The sequence below is a fragment of the Myotis brandtii genome, unplaced genomic scaffold, assembly GCF_000412655.1.
Source record: "Myotis brandtii unplaced genomic scaffold, ASM41265v1 scaffold74, whole genome shotgun sequence".
In the NCBI taxonomy this organism is placed as follows: Eukaryota; Metazoa; Chordata; class Mammalia; order Chiroptera; family Vespertilionidae; genus Myotis; species Myotis brandtii.
Genome location: NW_005370944.1, coordinates 2,162,077 through 2,168,731, shown reverse-complemented (window position 1 = coordinate 2,168,731; position 6,655 = coordinate 2,162,077).

Sequence of the window (6,655 nt, the reverse complement as noted above, 5' to 3'; positions counted from 1 at the left end):
TGTTAGAACTTTCAGCCTCCCCATGCCTCACTACACTGTGAATGCCACTTCTTTTCTTAAATTTATCAAACTACCCCTTGTTAGGGTCACTGAAGGAGGAACACACGAGGCCAAAAGAGGTAAAGAATTTTAAGTTTATTATTACATCTGCTAGCAGAAGGGCTGAGACCAAAATGGCATTAGCAGGGCAGAGTAGCGGGTGCGGGATATTTATGTCTCTTGTAAAGGTCAGTCAGAATAACAGGTCGGACCAGGTGCTGGTGGGGGCCAGGTGTAAGCGGTCCACTGGAAATTGGGTGAGGAAGTTTACTGGAAACTAAGGACCATTAATCATGAAACCTACAATGAAAATAACAGGAAAATCACCAAAAGGGGCAAAAGCACCAAAGTGGGACACAATGGAACCCAAGAATGTGCCTAACACCCGCTACTAGCCTTAAGTGAATCACTTTCAGCACTCGATCCAGGGGTGGCTTTTAGGAGGTCAGTATGCAGCATTTTCACTTGTACACATATCATTACCTCCAAAATGCTTGCACTGGCTGCTTTGCCTTTATCCAAATCAACAGCAATTTATGGAACCAAAAAAGACCCCGAATAGCCATAGCAATCTTGAGAAAGAAGAACAGAGTGAGAGGAATCACAATACCAGATTTCAAGTTATACTACAAAGCCACTGTAATCAAAACAGCCTGGTAGTGGCACAAGATCAGGCATATAGATCAATGGGACAGAACAGAGATCCCAGAAATTGACCCAAGCCATTATGCTCAATTAATATTTGACACAGGATGCAAGAGCATACAGTGAAGTCAAGAAAGTCTCTTCAATAAATGGTGTTGGAAAAATCAGACAGATACATGCAAAAAAATGAAACTAGACCACCAACTTACACCATACACAAAAATAAACTCAAAATGGATAAAGGACTTACATGTAAATTGTGAAACCATAAAAATCCTAGAAGAAACCATAGGCAGCAAAATCTCAGACATCTCTCATAGCAATATGTTTACGTATATGTCTCCTAGGGCAAAGGAAACTAAGGAGAAAATAAACAAATGGGACAACATCAAAATAAAAAGCTTCTGCTCAGCAAAAGAAACCATCAACAAAACGAAAAGGGAGCCCACTGTGTGGGAGAACATATTTGACAATGATACCTACATCTGATAAAGGGTTAATATCAAAAATATATAAGGAATTCATACAACTTAACAAAAGGAAGACAAACAATCCAATTAAAAAATGGGCAAAGGACCTAAATAGATACTGAACATACAGATGGCCAAGAGACATATGAAAAAATGCTCAAAGTCACTGATCATCAGAGAGATGCAAATTAAAACAACAATGAGGTATCACCTCACACCTGTCAGAATGACTACCATCAACAAATCAACAAATGACAAGTGCTGGTGAGGATGTGGAGAAAAGGGAACCCTAGTACACTGCTGGTGGGAATGCAGACTGGTGCAGCCATTATGGAAAACAGTATGGAATTTCCTCAAAAAATGAAATATGGAGCTGCCATTTGACCCAGTGACCCCACTTCTAGGAATATATCTTAAGAAACCCAAAGCATCAATCAGAAAGAATGTATGCACCCCTATGTTCATAGCAGCACAATTTATAATAGCTAGGATCTGGAAACAGCCCAAGTGCCCATCAGTAAATGAGTGGATAAAAAAGCTGTGGGACATTTATACAATGGAATACTACGCAGCAGTAAAAAAGAATCTCTTACCCTTTGAGACAGCATGGAGAGACCTGGAGAGTATTGTGCTAAGTGAAATAAGTCAGCCAGAGAAAGACAAGTATCACATGATCTCACTCATATGTGGAATGTAAGTAACAAAATAAACTGAGTGGACCTAGGGACATGGAAGCATGGAACAGAGTGCAGAATCTCAGAAGGAAGGCGGGGGAAGGTGGGTGGATGGGAAGTAATCAACCAAAAACCCTGTATGCATATACAGTTCATTCAGTCTCATAATAAATTTTTGTTTCTCCTGATTTTCCCTGCCAGTACTTTTATAAATCCAGATACTCTAGGAGTTCTAATAATTTTCATCCAGTTCGAAGGGCATGATCTGAAAATGCCAGAATCCTTTCCATGGATCCCTCAGAAGATTTAACATTTTTTTCAAATGCATTATAAAAAAACAGTCACTGTCTCTAAAATGACATGGTTATGGATTTGATTATGATGTAGATGACATGCAATTTTGTCCTTCCTAAAAAACACAATATTCCAGAATAAAAATTAGAGTTATAAATGAAAGCATAATATAGTTATTTCTTTATTTGACAAAGCTTCCCATGTACCTTAAGAAGAACATTTTCCTGAGGTTTATTCTCTAACTTCATTTGTCCTTGGGATTTTTGCTATCTATCTCCCTGAGTAGGTTGATATAAGCTACTTACCCTCTGGCAAAATGCAAATAATTTATTCTTAAGTATCCTTGTTTTAGGGAAGATAGGATTTACTGGATGGCTCCAAATTGCTGTTTAATCATCTGTTTCCCTATTCCTGGTTTACTGGCCTGTGTCATTTATATAACTTCCTTTTAACATTTTTCTTTACAAACATTCTACAATTTTCACAAACCGTTCTATGCCTCGTGCCTTCTATTACACCAAAATCATAATTTCTTTCCAATTAGTTAGAATTCTTAACCCTTAGAAGCCCTAATTTTAGGTGACATGTAAGTAACATTCCTCAGATTAGCAATACATTCATATTTTAAAGAGTTATTTCAAATAAAATACAAGACTTCTTCATTAACAGATTCAAATCCATCCTCTAGATTCTCCATATGAGGCAAACTCAGATTAATATTTCAGTGTCCTGCTTGTTAGAGTAGCCAAAGGAGAAATGCGCGAGACCAAAGTGGTAAGAGATTATAAACTTATTAGGTCATCTGGATACCAGATGGGCTGAGCCCCCATATAGTGCCAGCACCCAAAATTGGGGAGTCAGAGATTTTAAAGGACTCTAGGAGGGCTTTTTTCCGGCGGAGAATTCTCTGGGCAGGTCTGGATCCTAGGAAGGTCCAGAGGGGAAGGATAATGGTCTTAGCAAGTGGAATGTGGTCTTAGCAAAATGGAATGTGGTCTAAGTGAAAGGGAATGTCCATTGTGAAGTGGCCTAAAGGTCAGTTCCCAGAGGAGGGGTATTGATTCAATTATTTGATCAGACCCAACACTGTTATTTCAAAATACCTAGATATTTAATAATTTTTTACTATTCAACCCAGAAAACTCCAAAAATTTTAAGTTACCAAAGACTTTGGAAAACTATGTTTAGGCATATAACTATCACCGAAAAAGCTTTATCATATACCCTTCATTTTAGTTATATTTATTTTGTCTTAACAACTTTGAGATTTTAAAGCCAATTAAAGGCATTTTCTTGGCAAATTTGTAACAAGGATAACTCACCAGCCTTCAGTGGCTTTAATGTGAAAGTACTATTTTATTTTATTTTTCTTTATAAAATGGGAGTGGCCCAATTTCCACAGCCTCCTGGAGGGCACTTCTGCAGGTCTGGTCCTCCTAGGAAAAAGACTTGGGGGGAGGGGGTTTAGAAGGTTTTATTTACCATATTTTTTTCTGAGTAGACTAAGAATATGAAATCTTGCATATAAGAAGAGATCTCAAAAACAGAAACAGAAACCCCTACAGTAAATGAATGAGCACTCTCAAAAGGGTGGACTGGGACATTAGCCTTAGAAGCTTATCTCACACTAACCCAGCACAGCAAATGGGTTCTGAGTGGCACAAAGCCCAAACAGCAGAGTGAGGATTCCTTATGTTTATAAAATGGTGAAGAGAAAACTAAGCCCCCCAAGATAAGAAAGCAAGCAAAGAACACCAGTAACCAAGTTACATTATAGATAGATAGACAAGTACTCTCACTAGCTAAGAGTTTCTGGCTGTTGATGCCCTGAGAGGGAGGGCAGGAAGGGTCCTCAAGATTAAGAGCTCTTGGCAGCTGCTGGGAAGTTCCCGCAATCCCTGCCACAAGCAGTTGGGCCCCCCAAAGCGGGACATGCCCCGTCTTTAAACAAATTAAACCAAACAATAAGGAGACACAAAACATCAACAGAGACATTCTTATATACAATATTTACAGGCATGCACAACCCACAGATAAGAACTTCATACCGAGACAACCAAGATGGCGGCACAGGTAAACACCTGAACTTGCTGCCGTGCACAACCACATTAAAACTACAACTAAAAGACAAAACAAATATCATCCAGAACCATGGGAAGGCTGGCTGAGTGGAAATTCTACAACTAGAAGGAAAGAGAAAAGCGCATTGAGTCCGGTAGGAGGTGCAGAGGTGTGGAAGTGCGGAGGTACGGAGGCGCGCAAGAAAGGGGCTGGCAGCTGGGTACACTGTTGTCTTTTTTAATCATTGATTCCAACTTTGGCTTTGTGACCACCAATGCATGGATGGCTTCCTTGTCCCTGTCTGTTCTGAGCTCCAGCTCTCTGTGTTCAGGAGTCCATCAGACATTCTGGCATGGATGATCCATAGCTCAAGCCCACTAGGAACTGTTCTTCCCCCTATACATGCTTCCTTTCCAGGTATCCCTATATTATTATGTGTGCCACCTTCCTATTTGTTCAAGTGAAGACTGCCCAGTAAAGTGTCAGAACTAGGACTAGAACCTCACACTTTCTACCTCTTCAAAGAGTTCAGCTGAGAGGCAGACATTACTCTTTTAGCCCTTCCCTCCCATACAAACAAGCCCATCATGTCTACCTTTGAAATTCAAATTTGGGCCAGGCACCAACGTGACTCTAATGAGAGAGTGTCCAGTTCTTATTTTGAAATACCTATATTATATGTGGCTTCTTTTGCTGCTCTGAGTAGTGGCAATTTTCATGGGGTAAGCAGAGTGGAGAGAGAAGGAAGGAAAGTAAAGGAGGGATGGCTCCCTGAATTAGTTACTTCAGGTGCTGTAAGAAAGACCTAAAACAACAGTGACTTATGCTAGAATAGATGCTTATTTCTCACCCATGTGACAGTCGGGGTAGTCCAGGGCTGATACTAAGCCCTGCAGGAGCCTTCTGTCTTGCTGCTCTACAATCCCTAGGGAGCTGCCTTTGGCAGCATGGCCCCACATCTGTGTTCCAGCCAGTGGGAAGGGGGAAGAGAAAAGAGGCTACATGCCTTCTCTTTAAGGGCATGATCCAGAAGTTGTACACATCAGTGGCTCTCACATCCTATTAGCTAGAAAATGGTCATATGACCACAGCTAGCTGCAAGGCAGGCTGGTATATGTAGTCTTTAGCTGATCGGCCATGTGCCTAACTAAAAATTCTACAGAAGAAAATCCAGTGGGAAGGGGGAAGAGAAAAGAGGCTACATGCCTTCTCTTTAAGGGCATGATCCAGAAGTTGTACACATCAGTGGCTCTCACATCCTATTAGCTAGAAAATGGTCATATGACCACAGCTAGCTGCAAGGCAGGCTGGTATATGTAGTCTTTAGCTGATCGGCCATGTGCCTAACTAAAAATTCTACAGAAGAAGAAAAGATTAGGTGTAAGAGGAAAACTTGTCATTTCTGTCATAGTGATTTTGTACATTTCAATGTGACCTGCATGGCACCTAATTGGCTAACCTTAACTAGTACACAAAGGCTAACCACACTAATGAAGTTCTAATAGCATCCAGCAAAGCTCTTCATTTATGGATGGAAACATTGAGCTCAGAGAGGGAAGTCACCTTTGAAGACTGCCCAGTAAAGTGTCAGAACTAGGACTAGAACCTCACACTTTCTACCTCTTCAAAGAGTTCAGCTGAGAGGCAGACAGGCAGTGCCAGGAGGACGCAGGCTGGGGAGGAGCCACATTTCCCAGTCTGTCTATTGGGGGAGTACTAATCATTTTTCAGGACTCAGGATTATCATGTCTCTGAGGTGCCTCCAGGTGACCCTCACTGCATCTTTAGTACAGTGAACTGCAGTGATTCCCTATTGGAATGCAGGCTCCTTGATTTTAGTCATCTCTCTGCCCTAGCACCTGCCTAATAGTTAAATGCATTATGGAATACATGAATGACTGTATATCCAAGGACTCCTTCAATGGCAGGTAATAGAAACTTAGTTCAAACTGGCTTAAGAAAGAAAAAAAAAAAAGACTGGCTGAAGCACTGGGCAGTCTAGGTGTGCAGCATAGATTTGACACTGGATACATTGCTTGACCCTTCTTCACTTCTTTGTGGGAAGTGCTGCCCAAGCACCCCCTGCAAGGGTTGGGAGGAGGCTGGAGAATAAGGGCAGCTGCTAGTAGCATTGGTTGGGGTAAGGGGTCCCTCTTGGGCACCCCCAAGCCCAGGGCATCTTGATATAGAACCCAGTCTCGGCCCTTGTTGTTTTTGGTTTTGGTTTTATGGGGGTCACATCTTGGGTCATTTCTCAGGAGCTTCCCTGTGGCTCCACATCAGGGAGTTGGACATGCCTGCTGTACTCTCAGGCTAAAGGTGGCCTGGGCCCTCACTCCTGCTTCTTTCAGAAAGCCCAGGCACTCTGGTCTTTCCTGGCAGAGCTTGGAGTTCCCACATTCAGCCAGGACTGGGTTAGGGAAGGGAGGGGCAGGAGGAGGGAGGAATGGCTGGCTGGTGACTCACTGGAGG